This window comes from Engystomops pustulosus, chromosome 3 (assembly GCF_040894005.1).
Source record: "Engystomops pustulosus chromosome 3, aEngPut4.maternal, whole genome shotgun sequence".
Classification (NCBI taxonomy): domain Eukaryota; kingdom Metazoa; phylum Chordata; class Amphibia; order Anura; family Leptodactylidae; genus Engystomops; species Engystomops pustulosus.
In genome coordinates, this window is record NC_092413.1 from 180,936,773 (window position 1) to 180,956,371 (window position 19,599).

The following is a 19,599-nucleotide window of genomic DNA, read 5'->3' on the forward strand; positions in this document are numbered from 1 at the left end:
TAATCTGTTTCACAGCTGCTACACTTCTAGAAATGAAGATAATCAGGTTCAAACCAGCCAAACGTTTGCGATTTCAGTCCGTTTAAAAACGGTACCAGAACGCCCTGTATGGCAGCACCCGGAGCCCAATTCAAACTCAATGAGTGACTGCCGCATAAGGGTGCAGTTTTACAATTTACAACTTTTTATTTTTGAGTACAGGCAGTCCCCGGGTTACATACAAGATAGGGTCTGTAGGTTTGTTCTTAAGTTGAATTTGTATGTAAGTCGGAACTGTATATTTTATCATTGTAATCCCAGCCAGAACTTTTTTGGTCTCTGTGACAATTGGATTTTAAAAATGTTGTGTTGTCATAAGAACCAGGATTAACAATAAAGCTTCATTACAGACACCTGTGATAACTGTTACAGATGATTATTGTAGCCTAGGACTAAAGTACAATAAATTACCAGTATCCAGAGGTCCATTTGTAACTAGGGGTCGTATGTAAGTCGAGTGTTCTTAAGTAGGGGACCGCCTGTATTTATTTCGGTGCTGATTTGGGTGCGCTAGTGTTTAGCTGCTGCTAATATTTATCCAAATGATACAAGAGGGTAAATAAATTTGTTCCTTAATCTGAATTTTGTGCAATGAATGAATGAATGTGCCAATAATCCCCTGAATCCTAGCACCTCACAGAACACATCTGCTATAAAGAGTAATGTAATCCAAATATATACTTCTACCTGCTTTAAGCAACAAAGAGATTACAGCATGTAACATTGTGCCTCTTCCTTACAAAGGTCTCCAAGTTAAACCAGGGTCTGTGTCAGAGGAGGAAAGCAGGGAGGGAGGACTCTAACTAGAGGTGGGGGAGGAGGAGGAGGAAGAAAGTGGATGGCTGGAGGAAAATCACAAGAGAAGCATCAGTGGAGAACAAGGCTTCAGTCCAGGCACAGCACACAAACTGCAGCACAACAAGGAGGTGAGAAGCTTCTCTTCACGGGAACTTGTTGCCTGTGTCCTTAGATGCATAAGAATAGAAACCTTCTCTGTGGAGTCGGGGTTCTCTGTGTGTAATCTTAGGGTTCTCTGTGTGTGTGTGATGTTAGGGTTCTCTCTGTGTGTGTGATGTTAGGGTTCTCTCTGTGTGTGTGATGTTAGGGTTCTCTCTGTGTGTGTGATGTTAGGGTTCTCTCTGTGTGTGATGTTAGGGTTCTCTCTGTGTGTGATGTTAGGGTTCTCTCTGTGTGTGATGTTAGGGTTCTCTCTGTGTGTGATGTCAGGGTTCTCTGTGTGTAATCTTAGGGTTCTCTGTGTGTGTGATGTTAGGGTTCTCTCTGTGTGTGATGTCAGGGTTCTCTGTGTGTAATCTTAGGGTTCTCTGTGTGTGTGATGTTAGGGTTCTCTCTGTGTGTGATGTTAGGGTTCTCTCTGTGTGTGATGTTAGGGTTCTCTCTGTGTGTGTGATGTTAGGGTTCTCTCTGTGTGTGTGATGTTAGGGTTCTCTGTGTGTGTGTGATGTTAGGGTTCTCTGTGTGTGTGTGATGTCAGGGTTCTCTCTGTGTGTGATGTCAGGGTTCTCTGTGTGTAATCTTAGGGTTCTCTCTGTGTGTGTGATGTTAGGGTTCTCTCTGTGTGTGATGTCAGGGTTCTCTCTGTGTGTGATGTCAGGGTTCTCTCTGTGTGTGATGTCAGGGTTCTCTCTGTGTGTGATGTCAGGGTTCTCTCTGTGTGTGATGTCAGGGTTCTCTCTGTGTGTGATGTCAGGGTTCTCTCTGTGTGTGATGTTAGGGTTCTCTCTGTGTGTGATGTTGGGGTTCTCTCTGTGTGTGATGTTGGGGTTCTCTCTGTGTGTGATGTTGGGGTTCTCTCTGTGTGTGATGTTGGGGTTCTCTCTCTCTCTGTCTATGATGTCAGGAAAGGCTCCTGCACTTTAACCATTTCATTGATCAGGATTGTTGTTCATTTGCTATGATAGATAAGTATAGAATGGACCTGTTTTTACAATCAAATGTGATATGTTAGATGTAGTTTTGGATAGGACTGCAAGGAAACCCAGTATCCAGCAAGTTAACAAGGTGCATGAATGAAGAGTCCTCTGAGTTACAGGACATTTTCGGTTCTCTTGTATCTGTATTCTGTTCTTCACAGTGAAAGGTTCTTTGTTTGGCAGCCTATATAATATTGTAATTATTGTTCAGTATTTGGCTGATATTTGTTTGCGCTAATGAACAGGTAGGAGAACCTGACGGTTTAGGTTTCATGGTTTTGGGATTCTGCCGATTCAGATTTTCGTCCGTCAAAAAACTTCTCTCTTTGTTACATGGTTTCTAACAGAGGAAGAATTTAAAGAGAAAGTGTTTATACTGACCCATTATGGCATGAACCAAGAAAACTCTTATTATGTAGTGTGAAATGTAGACTAGCACATAGAAACCAAACTCTCAATGACCACTATTCTCAAAAAGCTTAACCCTATTTGGAATAATTATATCTCTATGGATTGCTCAGGAAACTATTCCTATTTTTGGGGATATGTGCAACATTTACAACTAATCTGGTTTAGATCTAAAGTGGCATCATGGAAGCAATAACCCCCCATGAGAGGTGCTATTTTCCATATGTAAGGTGGAGGGGACATAGAACATATATAGAATGTTTTCCAAACCAGTTGTGAGTTGTTGTCATTGTAACATGTTGGTTTTATGACATACATCACCTTCAAATTGGCTCCATATTATTTAAATGCCTTGTATTTAACTTCTTTTAGTAAGAGTTGAGATGACCATGGTACCATAGCTCTGTGAATCCTGGACTGTATGGTGCCCAGATTTCATGTGCCCAATACAGTGGTTAGGATGGGGCTTCATGTATTATGATAGTTGATGCAAGGAGTTAATAGTTCTCCCAAAAACGGTAGCACTGTACCTCTGTTCTGCAAGAAGGGACTTGTTATCTATCACTAGGAGTCCTGTCCTCGGCATTATGTTTGGTTTATGAAATACAGCCACTAAGCGCTCCAGGATTCTTGGACCCACCATATGTTGTAGTCCTAAATCTACCCAATTGTATTTTAATATTTTTTAGTTCCATTTTATAAAACGCTCATCTACGTATAGACTTCATTGACTACACTGGAATTGGGTTTCTATTAAGAGATGCCAATTTTGTTGGATGAAATAGTCCAGCAGATGTAGATGTGACCATTACTATAGCATTTGGTGTTTTAAGCAGTTAAGCAGTGATGGCTAACCTATGGCACTCGGAGACTTTTCTGTGGGCACCCAGGCTGTCGTCCCAGAACAGAGTTCTCCAGACAGGACTCGAATATTTCTGCAGTCCCAGACAACTTGAGGAGCTGCTCTTAACGCTCTATTAAGGAGACACATCTTTGACTGATTCTTTCTGTACAGAGAGACCTTGGAGAGAACCTACAATGATGCCTGAATTTGCCCACCTACTTTTATCTGTATTGGTGACCTCAAGGGGCCGACACGATTGAATGTTGTGGAAGAACAGGGAGCAATAAGTTACTGTTGAAATTGTCATGTTGGCACTTCATGGTAAATAAATGGATTTTGATTGTAGTTTGGGCACCTAGTCTCTAAAAGGTTCGCTCGCCATCACTGCACTAGAGTATGTAGAGGCACCTGCAGAACTGATATAGGTTTAATCCCAAGCCGTATTGTTGAGTACTGACCCATATGTATTTAAAACTGTTTAGATGTATATTGTAATTTTTTGTATCCAAGCATCTAATTCATGATGCTCTATGACAGGTCTGTCATAGGCTGTCATAGTAACAGATTACACCATGTATGGCAATCAACTAAGCCAATATTTTGGCTTTGCTTGTTTCACTAGAACGGTTAACATCTGTGATCAGTGCCTGCACCAATCATGGGTGATGGCATTGGTTGTTTGCTGCATAACATAGCAAACACCCCATAAATATCAAAAGGGCTGAGCCCGTTGCACCACCATCTTTGATTTGATTGACATCCAGGGGCAGAGAGCAGTTATGACAACCAGGAGCCTCTAGAGACCTGTTTTTTTTGCCTATATGCTATTGGCTAATTCAGCAGATATTACACAGACAAATTTATATCTATGGGCTCATGCACACAACTATGGTTTCCCGGGATCAGTGTACAAGCTCTGTATCTGAGCATCAAAAGAGCAGGTCCAATTCCTGTCTGTTGAGTGGACATCACACACATGGGGAGATTTATCAGAAGTGTCTATTGATCCTGGCAACCAATCAGAGCTCAGCTTTGATTTTTAAAAACTGCTGTGGGAAAATGAAATCTGACGTCTGATTGCTATGAGCATCAACAATAATTTTGCTCTCAAGACACTTCTGATAAATCTCCTCCTAGAATAGGAAAGTAGTTTATTCTCAATATACTACAGTTTGTAGTGCGGTAAATTGTACGGGTGATCAGAAGTTACTGCTTAAATCATTGTGTTGGCACTTTGCGATAATAAGTCGGTTTTGACTGTAGTTTGGGGATTTGTCATCACTGTCCTATGGAGTAAAAAATATAAAGTAGAAAAGAATGAGAAAAAAGGAACACTCCAGGCGGATTTGTGGAATTATACCTTGTGCAGGACCTGAAGGGATGAGCAGGACTTCAGGTTCTAGGAATACAATGGAAATGAGTCCTGCTCCTCCCATCAGGCCCTGCACCATGTATTAATTAATGAATTGGCGTTGACTGGAGAGTACCTTTAAAGGGAACCTACCACCACGAATCTAACTATAAAGGTAGACCGGGTGGTAGGTGGATCAATAGGATATGAGGATAGCTCTTTTAAGGGCTAATCCTCACGTCCCCGCAATGTTTTGAAAAGTTTTATTGCCCCAATATTCAGCTGCACACCAAAGATTTTCGGTAGGAGGAGAAAAGAGGCTACCGGGGCGTGGAGTAGCCGCCCCGTGTAACCTCAGATGCGGCTACTGGGGCGTGGAGTAGCCGCATCTGAGGTTACACGGGGCGGCTACTCCACGCCCCGGTAGCCTCTTTTCTCCTCCTACCGAAAATCTTTGGTGTGCAGCTACGAGGAGCAGCAGCCGCCCTCGTCTGACGAATTTGCCGCCCCGTGTAACCTCAGATGCGGCTACTCCATGCCCCAGTAGCCGCATAAGGAAATTTGAATATTGGGGCAATAAAACTTTTCAAAACATTGCAGAGACGTGAGGATTAGCCCTTAAAAGGGCTATCCTAAAATTCCTATTTATCCACCTACCACCCGATCTACCTTTTATAGGTAGATTCGTGGTGGTAGGTTCCCTTTAAGTGTTCCTTTTTGTATGAACATGATTATAAATGAACTGGGGGGGGGGGGAGGTTCAGAATTGCACAAAAAATACAGAAAGATTCTTACAAATGACCTGAAGAGTCTAACGTGCCTTAGAGAAAGTAGATTATCACCCAGACCTGTGGTGATGAGGGCGAGCCTTGATAACCCCCCCCCCCCATGAAGTCTGGAGTGAGAATGCTTTTGCCAGTAATTTGTCTTATCTTATTTCCTCATCTTGCGGTTCCCTAGCTTGGACAGCTGCTGTTCCTTTCATTTCTGTCTTCAAGACGGAATCTTTTTATTTCCAACATGACATAATTAAAGAAAGAGGCCATTACTCTGTTCTATCAGTAATTCTCCCACAAGAGCCACCCTTGTCCACATGTCCTGCTATGGTAGAAGGGGTCATACAGGGAAAAACTCTTTTTATTAAGACCCGTTTGCACAGCTGCATTCTGGCCGGGAAATAGTTTTAAAATGCTTCTGTCAATTTCTATAACTGTGGAATGAATGTCGGAAAATATCTTTTAGTCAATACAGTTTACAATTTTTCACCATTCTATTAGAGCGCCTATCTTAATGCCCTTGGTTCCAGCTCTGGTCTCCAGGACTTCCGGTCCATTGACAGAGTTGATTCCTGCTCTTTGCCATTCCTTCACTGCTCAAATCAACTTTTTAAAATTATGCAATTTTGCTACTAAGCCAGAAGGGCTCTGGGTGCGTTACCAGAACCCCTCTGTGCTCTGACTTCACGGCTGTTACACCCTCCCACTTTGTGCTGAAAGTTCCTCTGCTGCTGTGAGATTACATCATGCAGAGGGAGGGAGCAAGTGCCGAGGGTGCAGGGGGGGGGGCATTGTAACAGCTTGTGAGGAGCTTTGTTAATGCCCCCAGAGCCCTTCTGGCTCAATAGCAAAATTGCAAAAGTAGATTTTAGAAGGAAGGAGGCCATGGATAACAAATACAGGAAGATTACCACAGTCACAGTGCCTGGATCTATGAGTAAGTGATTTTGATGAAAATTTTAATTTAAGATATTAGGGGCTTACACTTTGTATTTCTCCTTTTCCTCTAATAACGATGCTTTAGAGATTGGACTGGCACAGTGACAAAGAAATAAGGACCTTTACAGTATTAAGTAGTAAAGTTCAATGACGTAGGCTGTGTGGTTTCACAAGTAAATCTGATGTTTACTTGTAAAATCCTCAGCCTTTGTCAAATAGTCTGAAAGCTGAAACGAATCACATGCAATGGAATAAACCAAGATATCCTCCTCCTGTAGAATCATTGGTTTTCTTTTAAGCTGCAGTCTTTGTCCCCCACTAGTCTAAAGCCTTTCATACTTCCAATTTAAGGCACCAAAACACAGGTTGCTTCATATACATGTGAGAGCCAGCATGACTGGGTATATAGAATACACTAGTGGTTCTGTACAATGCCCTTGCAGAATAATGTGCTCCTTTACACATGACTGTGTGTGCGCATGCGGGCCAGGAACGGGCTGTGTGCCATTGTTTTTGGCCCATGTCACTAGAAAGAGACTGCTTTCTACGCATTCACAGCGCAGTGAGGCACGGTGCATGCACCACACCGGGAAAAACAACAGAGCAACTGAAGCTAAGCACCAATGCCAATGTGAAAGAGCCCTTTAATCTTCTCCTTCTCTAAAGAGTTTCACAGAGACTTGAGAACTTTTGAACATATGACCATGTCCATATACTGCTAAAGATTACCGCCTTACTCTTCTGGAAGTTATAAATTGATCCTTTTGTTTTCTGTAAGGAGTTAAAACTTAAAAATCTTTAACCACTTCTCCTTATCTGTGTGTGTACTGACCAAAACCTGACTCACAGATCTTATTAAATGCAGGAAAAAATGACAAAAAATGGCACATAGACACCTTTCCCTTTAATAAAGTATTCTGCTGTGACAAAGTTTAGAGTTATAACTTGCATTATTGATTTCTGGAAATAAAGTGGTTTCAAATGTTTAGTAACCTTTTAGGTTCCATTACTGTTCCGAACACAAAGCAATTTGTATAATCAGTTTAGGTCATGTGTACGATTAACAGATTAATAGGAATTGACTCTGATTAGAGTGTACAAAAATATTCCCACTAAATGCAGTTTCCTATATTCCTTTGTAGTCTGTAGCTTACTTGTAGTCTGTAGTGGATTTTTGATTTGTGTTTTACCCAGTGCAATAAAAAATTAAAAAGGTCTTCAAAATCTGCCTCTGTATTTACATTTAACTCCTAGTCATTTTGGTACCTACGTGAAAGGGCATCTACCACCAGGATGAAGGACTGTATGCAAATGAGCCTGAGGGGCTCCAGGCTCTCTAGGTGTTAATGAAACCTGGAGCCCCTCGGGCTCATTTGCATACGGTCTTCCATCCTGGTGGTAGATGAGATCTGTAGCATGCTTTATGTAACCCCATCTTAAAAGAATCCTCTTGGATCCCAAGTAATCTAAACATACAGCTTTGTTACATAAAATCCCTTCCAGTTGCTAAGAACTGAATCCGCAGTTCGCCCGACAGGCTGAGACTCCTTGCATCATACTTCACTAAGATGGAAGGACTCATTTCCAGTGCACTGTGCCTTTTGGATCCAACCAGCACACAATCCTGTTTCCACAGACATACTCAGTTTGAGTGCAGATAGCCTTACCTTTGTAAAGTTCCTGTGTAGTCCATGGGTCACATCACCCACCAGTAGCAGGTTTAGGGACTTCCTGTGATGTCCTATATCCTGCTGGCTTCTAGTGATTAAAGTGGGCTGTGTGCTCATTACTGTATACATGACCCCCTGTGTGGTAACGCTCCCGTTTCTGTGGTTAGAGGGACGTGCCAATTCCGTCCAGATGTCCCTCTAACCACAGTTACCACTGTTATCACAGGCCCCTTCGTCTGACATCTCAGAAGAAAGTTCTCAGCCTGGTGGAAGTGGGTCAAGTGACCTGAATTTCCTTACTACCAATAAATTATAAGTATGATATGTATGAGTTTTCTAGTGGAGAATGTACATGAATCTCCCCACTCATCGCCAGTTTTCTGGCTTCTCCGACCACCACTATGGTTGTGGAGCAGAGCGAGCGGAACACCTGACTCGCCAGATTTACTTTAGTCTTCACTGGAAAACCATTGGAGACTATAGCAAAAAGACCTGATCTACAGGTCCAAATTGGTAGAGTTTGCGCCCATATTTACTAAGAGGCCGGAATCTCTTAATGGATATGGGTGCTGGAGTGACAGTGAGGAGAGCTTTAAGACTGAATACCAAGATGTCTGTCTTAATGATTCCTCCACCAATATGCATAATACAACCATCATATAATTCTAACTTATTTAGTTGTTTATTTTCCATCAGAATCTTGGAATTCTTCTTCTCCTTTGTTGGGTCATCCCTGAGAATTACAGGACTGTCCAATGTGACATAGAATCACCTCTTAGACACTCTCTGGAGTGGAGAGCCTAGCACGGCTACTGCTGATAAGGCATGGTCCTGTCCCATCATTGTAATGGAGAAGATGATAATGCAGCCTCCTGATTTTTCACTTTTGGTCTATTAAATTTTTTAAAATATATGTCGTAAGAAGGGTTATTAAAGTGTCCCATATTGGGCAGAGATGTTACTGGCTCTAGCTGTGCATGTGATGCAGTGCTGAGGCATCATCAGATTGAAAGAAAATTCTAACGACGATGTCTTATCAGAGTAAAAAGGAAGGTTTCTTATTCTGCACTTCTCTGTACCCTGCAAGAGTTTCAGGGATTGGTAAAATCTGCTTCTTTAAAGATGGTCATCACGGGGGGCGTGGCCTGACGGAGCATGCAGTAAGAAGCGCATAGGGAGAGCTCCCACCAGTTATCCTGCTTTTATCCGGTGGTTGCCTAAGATTTGGCTCCAGAACCGAGGATCCTGCTGCTGACATCCTCCGGTACGCTTAGACACCGGCTGAACTTTAGAAAATGCCTTCTAAAGGCACCCGCAGCGCTAAAACTTCCTGCGGCTCTGATTTTCAAGATGGCGCTGGCGCCTCCGTGTCTACTCCCGCATCTTCCCGCCGGCAGAAGAACATCGCGGACCGGCTGGGTTGCTTTGCCAGGCAGATGGGAGGGAACCGATCGGGTCCTCCTGATGACTCATGGCAGCGGACGGCTGGCTCGGCTGGAGTTGATCCGGACTTGTCAGAGGACGAGATTTCTGATATGGAGGTGGGTGACCGGACACTTACTCAGACACCAAGGCCGACTAAAGTCGCCTCTCAGGAAGCTGAGCCCACTATTGCTGATGTTCTGAAGGCGGTGGCCCGCTGTAATACAGGCATTAGCTCTCTCACACAACAAGTGGGGGGCATGCGGGAAGACCTCTCCATTATGCGCCATGAGGTGCATAGAATATCTGAACGCACTACTGAGGTAGAGCAGAGAACCTCAGATCTTGAGGATGATGTGGCAAAATGCAAAAAAGCTTCCAGAAGGGCACAAGATGAGATTGGCGCTCTTTGGGATAAGACGGATGACCTAGAGAATAGGGCACGCAGAAATAATGTACGGCTGGTGGGGATACCCGAGAAAGAAGAGGGCCAAGATCCCACAACATTTTATTGAGCAGTGGCTGCTTCAGAAATTTGGGAAAGAGACGCTATCTCCATTGTTTGCCATCGAAAGGGCCCACAGGGTCCCCACAAGACCACTACCACCAGGTCGCCCACCTAGACCAATGTTGGCAAAGATTTTACACTTCAGAGACAGGGATACTATTCTGCGTAAGGCCCGGCATAATCCTGACCTCACCATCAACGGGGCTAAAATTTCTCTGTTTCCAGACTACTCTCAAGATGTGCAGCGCAGAAGAGCCAAGTTCTTGGACATTAAGCACAGGTTACGAGCCGTGAATGTCCCCTACTCTATGATATTCCCAGCCAAGTTGCGAGTGGTGGCATTGGGGACTACCCACTTTTTTGAGGATCCTAAAACAGCCCTGCAAGACCAACATGAAGGCCAACTGCGGAATCGTGTACCGGAGGAGGGGGACTGATCGACCTCTGTTATAGAGACCTTTAAGATAAGAGTTTCTGATATGTTGCCCTAATGCACCTGTGGCTGTTACTGTACGGTGCTCCTGATAAGATATCCACAGAAGGGGCAGTTTTTATACATTTGATGTTTATTATACAGTGTTATTTTCAATGGTTCTGGAGTAAAAGTAGTGATCCGGATAGTTTTGTTAAGGGTAGAAAGATCCTGTCTTCCCTTCACTATTTGGTGGAAATAGGGGGGAGGTGGGTGGGAGATACACCTGATGAGTAGTACTGAATCCAAGATGGTTATGTATGAGAAATATGCAGTACATGCTCAGAGGGTATATCATAGGTATATACATAGCCCCAACAAGGGCTCAGGTGGATGGAGATGTATTAGGAATCACTTGTGATATATGTTTTTGTTGTGGGGGGGAAGGGAGTGGGGGGAGGGTCTGGTTCCGGCCTTGGGAGAAAGCGAATGGAAGATATGTCGGTGTGTGGTGGGAAAGGGCGGCTGTAACTTTGGTATGTATGTAAGAATAGATGGCGATGAATGTGAAAGTAGTTAGTTGGAATGTTAGAGGCCTGTCTGATGCAACCAAGCGTATGGGGGTCTTTCAGTACCTGCTTAGACAACAGCCTGCCATATATTGTCTTCAGGAGACACATTTGTCTGAGGATCATGTCCATTTGATGAATAAGCCCTGGATAGGGAATGCCTACCATGCTGTCTATTCCACATACACAAGGGGGGTGAGCATTCTGGTGCATAAGAATATACCTTTTGAATGTGTTGATAAAGCAGTGGATACGGAGGGGAGGTATATCTGTCTGAAATGTAACGTTGATACATTCTCCTTTCTGCTTATTACAGTATACATCCCCCCTCCTTACTCGAATGTGGTGTGTACTTTGGTGTTGGCATATATTGCAAAGCATCCAGGGATGCCCTATTTGGTGGTGGGAGATTTCAACAATGTCCCTCATGAAGGCCTGGACAGACATAGACTGCTGCCAGATGGTAGGGCGGTAGGGGTGACTCCCTTTGGTACTCTGATCTCGGAGGTGGGTATGATAGACCTATGGCGGGTCCGATACCCGTGCTCTAGACAATACTCCTGCTGTTCCTCTACCTATGCTAGTCTCTCTAGGATTGACCTGGCGCTGGGGGATTCCGGAATGTTACTTCGAGTGACGGACGTCCAGTACCTCCAGAGGACATTGTCTGATCACTCCCCTATGTTAATTTCCTTTACCACACCCGGCGAACCTCATACCTCTGAGATTGTGGAGGATTAATCCCTTTTGGTTGACTCAACCTCTGGTGACTAGTAATGTTCCGGGCGACCTCACTCAGTTCTTTGAGGCACATGTAGATTGTGACTCGCAGCAATGGACATGGGAGACTATGAAAATCTTTTTGAGGGGGGTTCTTATGAAATATGTGAGTTTTACCAAATCTAGGACTCGGGCATTAGATGAGGCTATGCACTTGGAAATGCGTAGGGCAGAAGCGGACTTTATTGAAAACCCTACTGACCTGACCAAAGACAGACTGCGACAAGCTCAGGAGGTACTTAACACACACTTGTTAGAGGTGGCGGCTCGGAAGCGTATGTTTATGAAACAAAGATTTTTTGAGGAAGGGGAGAAAGTAGGCCACTTGCTATCTGTCATCTCGAAGGCGCAGCAAGGGGCAACCCATATTGGTTCTCTCAGGGCGCCAAACGGGGTTGTGTGCACTGATGTTAAAAGTATTCTAGATGTCTTGCAGACCTTTTACGCAGACCTGTACACAACAAGAACGCAGGCGTCAGATAGAGATATTGAGAATTTTTTGACTAAACTCTCCTTACCTCAACTACCGGCAGAGCATAGGGATATGCTGGAGGGCCCTCTGACTTTGGAGGAGATAGAAGAGGCAACGCAGGCGATGGCCAACGACAAGGCCCCAGGGGTGGACGGGATGCCAACGGAGCTATACAAAAAATTTGGTGGAATCTTGCTGCCTAAGCTACTAAAGGTTTTTGAGGAATCCTTTGAGAAAGGGGACTTACCCCGGTCGATGCAGGAAGCCATTATCGTGGTAATACCTAAGGAAGGGAAGGACCCTTAGGTACCGGAGTCATATAGGCCCATTTCCTTGTTATCCACTGATGTGAAGATATTAGCCAAGACCTTATCCAATCGATTAATACGTGTCATCCCCTCCGTTATTCATTCTGACCAGACGGGTTTTATGCCCCAGAAATCGACCTCTATCAATATCCGGAGATTGCTACTCAGCCTACAGATCCCCGCAGATAACATGGGTCAGAGAGCAGTTTTAACACTAGATGCCGCTAAGGCCTTTGATAGTGTGGAATGGCAATATCTTTGGGAGGTCATGCGGGTGATGGGTTTTGGACCTAATTTTATATCTTGGGTCAAAGTGTTATATTCTGCACCCAGGGCGAGGATATGAGCAAATGGAGAATTGTCTGAGTGGTTTCCCCTTACTAGGGGTACACGACAAAGTTGCCCTTTGTCACCCATGCTGTTCTCCATCGCCATAGAGCCATTAGCAGCGGCAGTGAGGCTGCCTCCGGATATTGAGGGGTCTCGATATGGCCAGTTACACAATAAAATAGCGCTGTATGCAGATGATGCTTTATTGTTTCTGGGAGACACCGGGCCCTCTTTGGAGGCGGCAATGCGCCTGTTGGAGGAATTTGGATTCCTATCAGGCCTTACTGTTAATTGGCATAAGTCGGCCTTGATGGCAGTGGATCGTTTGGATGGGGCCTTGGCGGGATTGGGAACTCCCATACCAGTGGTTTCTAGATTTAGATATTTGGGATAGAGGTCTCTCCATGCGTATGGGACTTTGAAGAACTTAACTTGATGCCACTTCTTACTAAGATGAGAACCAAGATAGCAGCTTGGTGTAAGCTTCCCTTGACGGTAAAAGGCCGCCTGAACCTTGTAAAGATGGTGGTGATGCCCCAGCTGCTGTATTCCCTGCATAATGCCCCGATATGGCTACCCCTTAATAGGTTTCACAGGATAAATGCCCTAATAAGAGACTTGGTGTGGGGGCGGAAACACCCTTGCATCAGGCTGGAAACTCTGCAGCACTCAAAGACGAACGGGGGATTAGCCCTCCCCAATCCATGGCTTTACAATTTGGCAGCGCAGCTCCAACACCTACGGGGGTGGGGGGCTGACAGAATGGTAGGGGTCTCCGCAGGGATGGTTAGCTACTATTTGGGTACTACGAGGCTACTCATGACCTTGGATGGGGGGGCTTCCGCCGGGAAACTGATTGGCTTCCAATAATGAAGCTTATTCACACCCTATGGGGGAAAGTGAAGAAGATAAGAGGGGTTACAGGCTTTACAGAATATACCCCCTTATGGCATAATGGGACGCTTGGGGAATTTGCTAAAATGGAAGATAACGAGTATTGGGTCTCGGTGGGCCTGGTTAAACTGTCCCAACTATGCGAGGAAGGTAGCATTAAACCATTTCAGCAACTGCAGGAGGAGCTATCCTTACCGCACAGCAGCTTCTATAGGTATCTGCAGGTCCGCCATGCATTTGACGCACAAAAGCGACTAACTCCCTTAGAAATCAGGAAGTATCCAATTATTCGATGTGTGGCCAATGCTGATTATCTACCAGGATTGATATCATTGGTGTACCGTCTCTTATTGGATACGTTTTTGGACAGCTACCCCCTTAGGGTTAGGCAGAAGTGGGAAAGGGACGTAGGTAATATCACGGATGAGCAATGGGAGGGGATACTGGAGGAGATCCCATCTATGTCCATTAGTGAATCGGGTAGATTATCTCAAATCTATATTTTACACCGCCCTTATCGTACGCCCAAACTATTGCATGATATAGTTATCCGTCCTGATAACTGTCCAAAGTATGGGGAAGCTCCCGCAGATATGGCTCACATGTTGTGGACCTGCACACATCTGTCATCCTTTTGGTCAGGAGTGCTGGATCTTCTTGATAAGGTTTTCTCTACACATGTGCCTAGGAACATACTGCTGTGTGTGTTGGGATGCATGGAGGAGGTGCAGTTGACTAAGAGATGTAAAACGGCAGTTGGCCGTATACTATTGGTCGCACGGAAGACTATTGCTGCCCACTGGATACAGTCTGTTTCACCCACTGAGGCGGAATTCCTTACAAAAGCGAATGGGCTGTTGCTAAACGAACGGGCGGTATTCCAAAAAAAGGGGAAAACGGAGAAATTTGAGAAGTTGTGGAGTGAGTGGTTGGATACACCGGGGCTGGCGTCACAAGGATTGCTGAGAGGTAGGATTAGCGTGGGGGGTACGAATGTCGGGGCATGAATGATTTTGTTGGTCTGGGAAGGTGCTGAAGGGCTGGGGCATTGCTCAACTTATTATGAGTAATAACATTGGGCAGACAAGGTCCATCCCAGAATTGCTGAAGGTGAAGATTTTGGGGGCCGGAACCAGGGGGGGGGTTTGATGAAGGGGGGGGGTTGGGTTTTTCTTTGGTTTTCCCCAATTGGGGTACTGTTGGCACTGTGATGTTTGCCTTTAAAATGTAAAAATAAATAAAGATCAATCTGAGTTAAAAAAAAGATGGTCATCACCATGTCATAGATATGAAACTTGTTTTGTGATCACATAGATCCTTTTGACTTTTCACCTTGGAGTTCAGTTTCAGGTGGCCTTTTTGAAAATGTCAGTACTTTAGGAAACTTAGACGGGACTTTGCGTACTGTCCTGGAATGCTACTTGTTCCATTGTGATGTAATTTTCAAATATTTGTTATTTAAGGGATACTCAGAGGATAGAGGATTGTTTCTTTGTTCATGCTCAGGGTCGCGCTAACATCAATCTGCAAACTCCAACAAACACTTTAAATGCTAATTTCACATTAAGATTTTGAGCACGTCTCTCCTACATTCTGTACAGGCAGCTAGACTATCATCTCCATTTACTTCTCGCTTGTTTACCTCAGAAACATGGAGTTATATTTTTATTTTTTATTATTCCCTCATTAATTAAAACCGCAAAATAAATGTTTGCAGCGCTTGTTCAACTTGCAAATCTGCCAATTACCGTAGGATTTATTTTGCAGTATTAGAGTTTTACCTGACTTGTGAACATGCCACATTATGTTACATTTTCAGTCATTTCTAAATATAATTTTTAATTTTGGGAAGTCATGAGGTGGGCAGAAAGTAGAAAATTCTATACTTTTTCTTCTCTTTTTCACTGATGGTTGATCCATTACGGAGCCATACTTGCTGTGGAGTAGAACTTGGAGAACAAAATATTGCAAATCCAAAATTTGACCTTTGTTAAACTATTAGCAGCCACTACAAGGCGAAGTTCACACCAGCGGTTTTCTGCTTTGATTACTGTATGTGTAGCAGAAAGTCTGGTTGGGGAAGGACGGTGCATGGGTGACCTTTTGTTTATAGATTTCGTTACGCTTTACTTAAACAGTGAGTGTAATGAAAATCCCAGAAATGGGTGTGAATTGGCCCTTATTCATAATGGGAAATTATCCATCTAATTGGACATTATTTGTTTACAGATTTACATTGAAATACAATATGTATATATACTTGATGAATAATATGTGATCAATGTTTAGTCATCAGCTCAAAAGTTGTTGCTTCCCCATTGTTGTCAAATAGTTTTTTCCATCACATCCATGACGGCCTACCAGGAGGTTGTTTCTTGGCCTTTTTCCTGTTTTGCAACTTCTTTTAAATGTAAAGGCCCATCCCAGGCAGCCTCAAGCCAGTGTTGTACTCAGTCAGGATTGGGAGTTGTCTCTCTCCCTCCAAAAGGGGGGAGGGGTATGTGAGGATATAGTATTGTTTTGTTTTTTAAATTTTTATCCACTTTCCCCCATCGGCTTGGCCCTTCCTGGCAAATTTGATCTAGTGGAAATTTTCTTCAGCCCCCTCTTCCTGAAGGGCTAAAGCAGAGGAGAGCTCTCGCTACTCTGAGCGTCCCTCCTGTTGAGATTGCGGTGTGCAAGGCCTACTTACGGTGGCAGCCTTGCGTGCTGCGTCCCTGGTTTGTGACACCACTACTGCATCTGGAAGTGATGATCCAGAGACGGTAGGAGACCTGAACAGATGTCCTGTCACCATGACGCCCATGTGTACGGACAGGGTGACAGTTTAAAAGCGTGTCTCTATGGCATTTCGTTGTGTGCAATCATAATTTCCAAAACTTGAGTCTAATTTTTATAATTGTTCAAGAAAACTCAAATACTTGCTAAATATTTTGGAGAATGGAAAGCAAAAAAGGGGACAATATCTAATAGGGAGATTGGATATTATTGTACACATCATTCTAAGATATTAAGATTTTTTTTTCTCAAGCCATAGCTTGTGTTATATTACCCAAATAAAAAATAGTTTGCTAATAAGCTGAGCTCTCCCCAGAGACTTGTTATCTAATGCAGAACAAAAAAAACATTTATGAGTCTACAGACCCATGGAGCCCACAAATGGAGACGTTGATCAAAGCAATTAGAATTCTCATACGATGGCATCTGGCAGAGCTTTGTGCCATAGAAGTGATAGATTGGGTCATTGAGTTCTGGAACTTCTCACAAACCAAGGAAAGGATGTATTGAAGTTTTTCTTCTCTCTTCTTTAATGTAGTTATTGTGATGGTGAGGATAGTGGGTGCTACATTTCCTGGTTACTAGTAATCGTATTATGTCAATGGATGCCCCCGGTATCACAGTTACGGGTACATTGAAGGTTATACATGTGGCATGCTTTAGCTTTTCATTAAAATTTCACAAAATAGTCCCACATATCATTTTTTTCCTAATCTGTTTTAGACAATATAGTATTTTCCCAAAGCCAAATATCTATTGGAAAACTGGGTTCATGTTTTTCAGAACCCAGTTCATGTCATAACCTTGGCATATGACAGTAGAACAGGTCTACTGTGTACTATACTACCCAACAGTAGCATAATTATTGAATATATACATGGATCCATCTATTCTGGAAGTAAAAGTCCTAAGAGAAGATATCGAAAACCTTTTCATAATTATTAAAGGGAACCACCATTATTCCAAAATACTGCTATACCGGTCCACAGCATGTATATGTGGTATTGCAGTTGTTACTGCACTAGGGATGTGCAGACCTGAACAGCAAAGTTTGGATTCATACCAAACTTTGCCAGTCTGGTCCCTTGGAACTGACCCCAGACATCATCAGAATCTTGGGTCCAGCTCAACCTCCTCCCCCCCCCCTACCTATAATGCCCTTGAGTGATGGAAATTATGGCTACCGTTAAAGGAAACCTACCACCACAAATCTACCTATAAAGGTAGATCGGGTGGTAGGTGAATCAATGGGACGTGAGGATAGCCCTTTTAAGGGCTAATCCTCACGTCCCCGCACTTTTTGGTAAACTTTTATTACCCTAATATGTTAATTTTGTTATGCGGCTACTTGGGCTTGGAGTAGCCGCATCTGAGGTTACACGAGGCGGCTACTACACGCCCCGGTAGCCACTTTACCCCTCCTACTCACCATGTTCGCCCTCGTCCGACGATCCTGCCGTCTGCGCATGCGCAGAACAGCAGGCCCGCGCCTGCGCGGTCACTGCTCCGAAGCCGGGGCTGCACAGGCCTGCTGTTCTGCGCATGCGCAGACGGCAGGATCGTCGGACGAGGGCGCGCAGCTACGAGCAGCTGCGCGCCGAACATGGTGAGTAGGAGGGGTAAAGTGGCTACCGGGGCGTGGAGTAGCCGCCTCGTGTAACCTCAGATGCGGCTACTCCACGCCCAAGTAGCCGCATAACAAAATTAACATATTAGGGTAATAAAAGTTTACAAAAAAGTGCGGGGACGTGAGGATTAGCCCTTAAAAGGGCTATCCTCACGTCCCATTGATTCACCTACCACCCGATCTACCTTTATAGGTAGATTTGTGGTGGTAGGTGCCCTTTAAATATCCATTCCAACCTATCCATTTCACATAGGCTTGAATGGACAAAACAAAAATGGATACCGGTGTTATTAATTCTATAAAATATGGGAAGGGGTAAAAACAGACAGCAACTTAAGACATTGGGGGAGATTTATCAGAAGTATGAACTAACCACAGCTTAAATTTAATTTTACCACAGAAGTTTTTAAAATGAAAGCTGAGCTCTGATTGGATGCTAACAGCAGCTACAACCCTTCTGCTCTCAGGCACATCTGATAAATCTCCCCATTTGACTTCAATAAGAGCACAATGTAACTAAAGTAGTGATGTGACCTATGGAAGTACATGCAGGGGCATCACAGATGGATCATGTGTCTGGACCTGAGCAATCCTAGACACAATCAATGGGTCGATGTGGCACCCTGCTAATAAAGCCTTTCTATTTCTTGGCAATTTGTTGTTAATAATAAATCTTGTGGTCACAGCAAAAACAGTAAAAGAACATTAACCCACAGTCATAAAACTATTTTTAATTCAAATGTCTTTAATATTGAACAGCGCTAAGGTTCACTCTTACTACATGTTCTTGGCAACGTCCCAGATGGGACAAAGTAACATTTCTTCTACCTGAGTGGACTGTGCTTTTTCTAATTTGAGGAACCTAAGAAATATTGTTTAGATTTTTTTTTTTTTTCATTTAATTATTTTTTATTGCTTATACACAGATCTATTTTACCAGGATAATATAACTACTTGTGTTCCCTTACATAATGCTTAGAGAAACTAAGGAGGGGTAATGGGTGGATGGGTGTAGCCTTGGAGACTGATAAATCTGCATTTGAGCTGTTGTTACCAAACATTTGGAAAGTTTAAGAGTACAATTTATTTGTAATAAAAATACAACCAAATGTGTATAACGTGTGTGAGATGACTAGGTATAGCCTCATCGGATTGCCGTGTATCATAGGTGAGTCATCAGATCTTCCTACATGAATGACTTCATTTGATTCCATTGTGGCTAGGCCATAACAGTAGCTGACCACTTCGAGCAGACTCCTCTTGCACGGCGGCCATTAATGTTATAAACAGTGGCTCTTTGTATTTTTAGGACTAGTACCATTTTGGTGGATGTAACAATAAAAAATAAATGGCTACACTATACTATTTTTTTATTCAATACGGTTTATTTAGTTGAAAAGTGTTAGCATACAGTTCAGGAAACAATGTAAAACATTTTTGGTAATAATGACAGTATGCATCATAACAGCAGTGGGACACGCAGGTCCCAATAACGATAAATGTGGATCGGGAGCCTCCGCACGCCGCAAACATACTGC

At 43.6% G+C, this 19,599-nt stretch overlaps 1 protein-coding gene across 1 annotated transcript in view; it reads left to right on the top strand.

The window, feature by feature from the left end:
• Positions 1–815: 815 nt before the first annotated feature.
• SERPINE2 (serpin family E member 2) overlaps positions 816–19,599 on the top strand; it is a 42,688-nt gene continuing 23,904 nt past the window's right edge. Inside the window, exon 1 of the mRNA XM_072143132.1 lies at positions 816–965. The gene's annotated coding sequence lies outside the window, so the exon portion shown is untranslated. The remainder of the gene's footprint in view (positions 966–19,599) is intronic.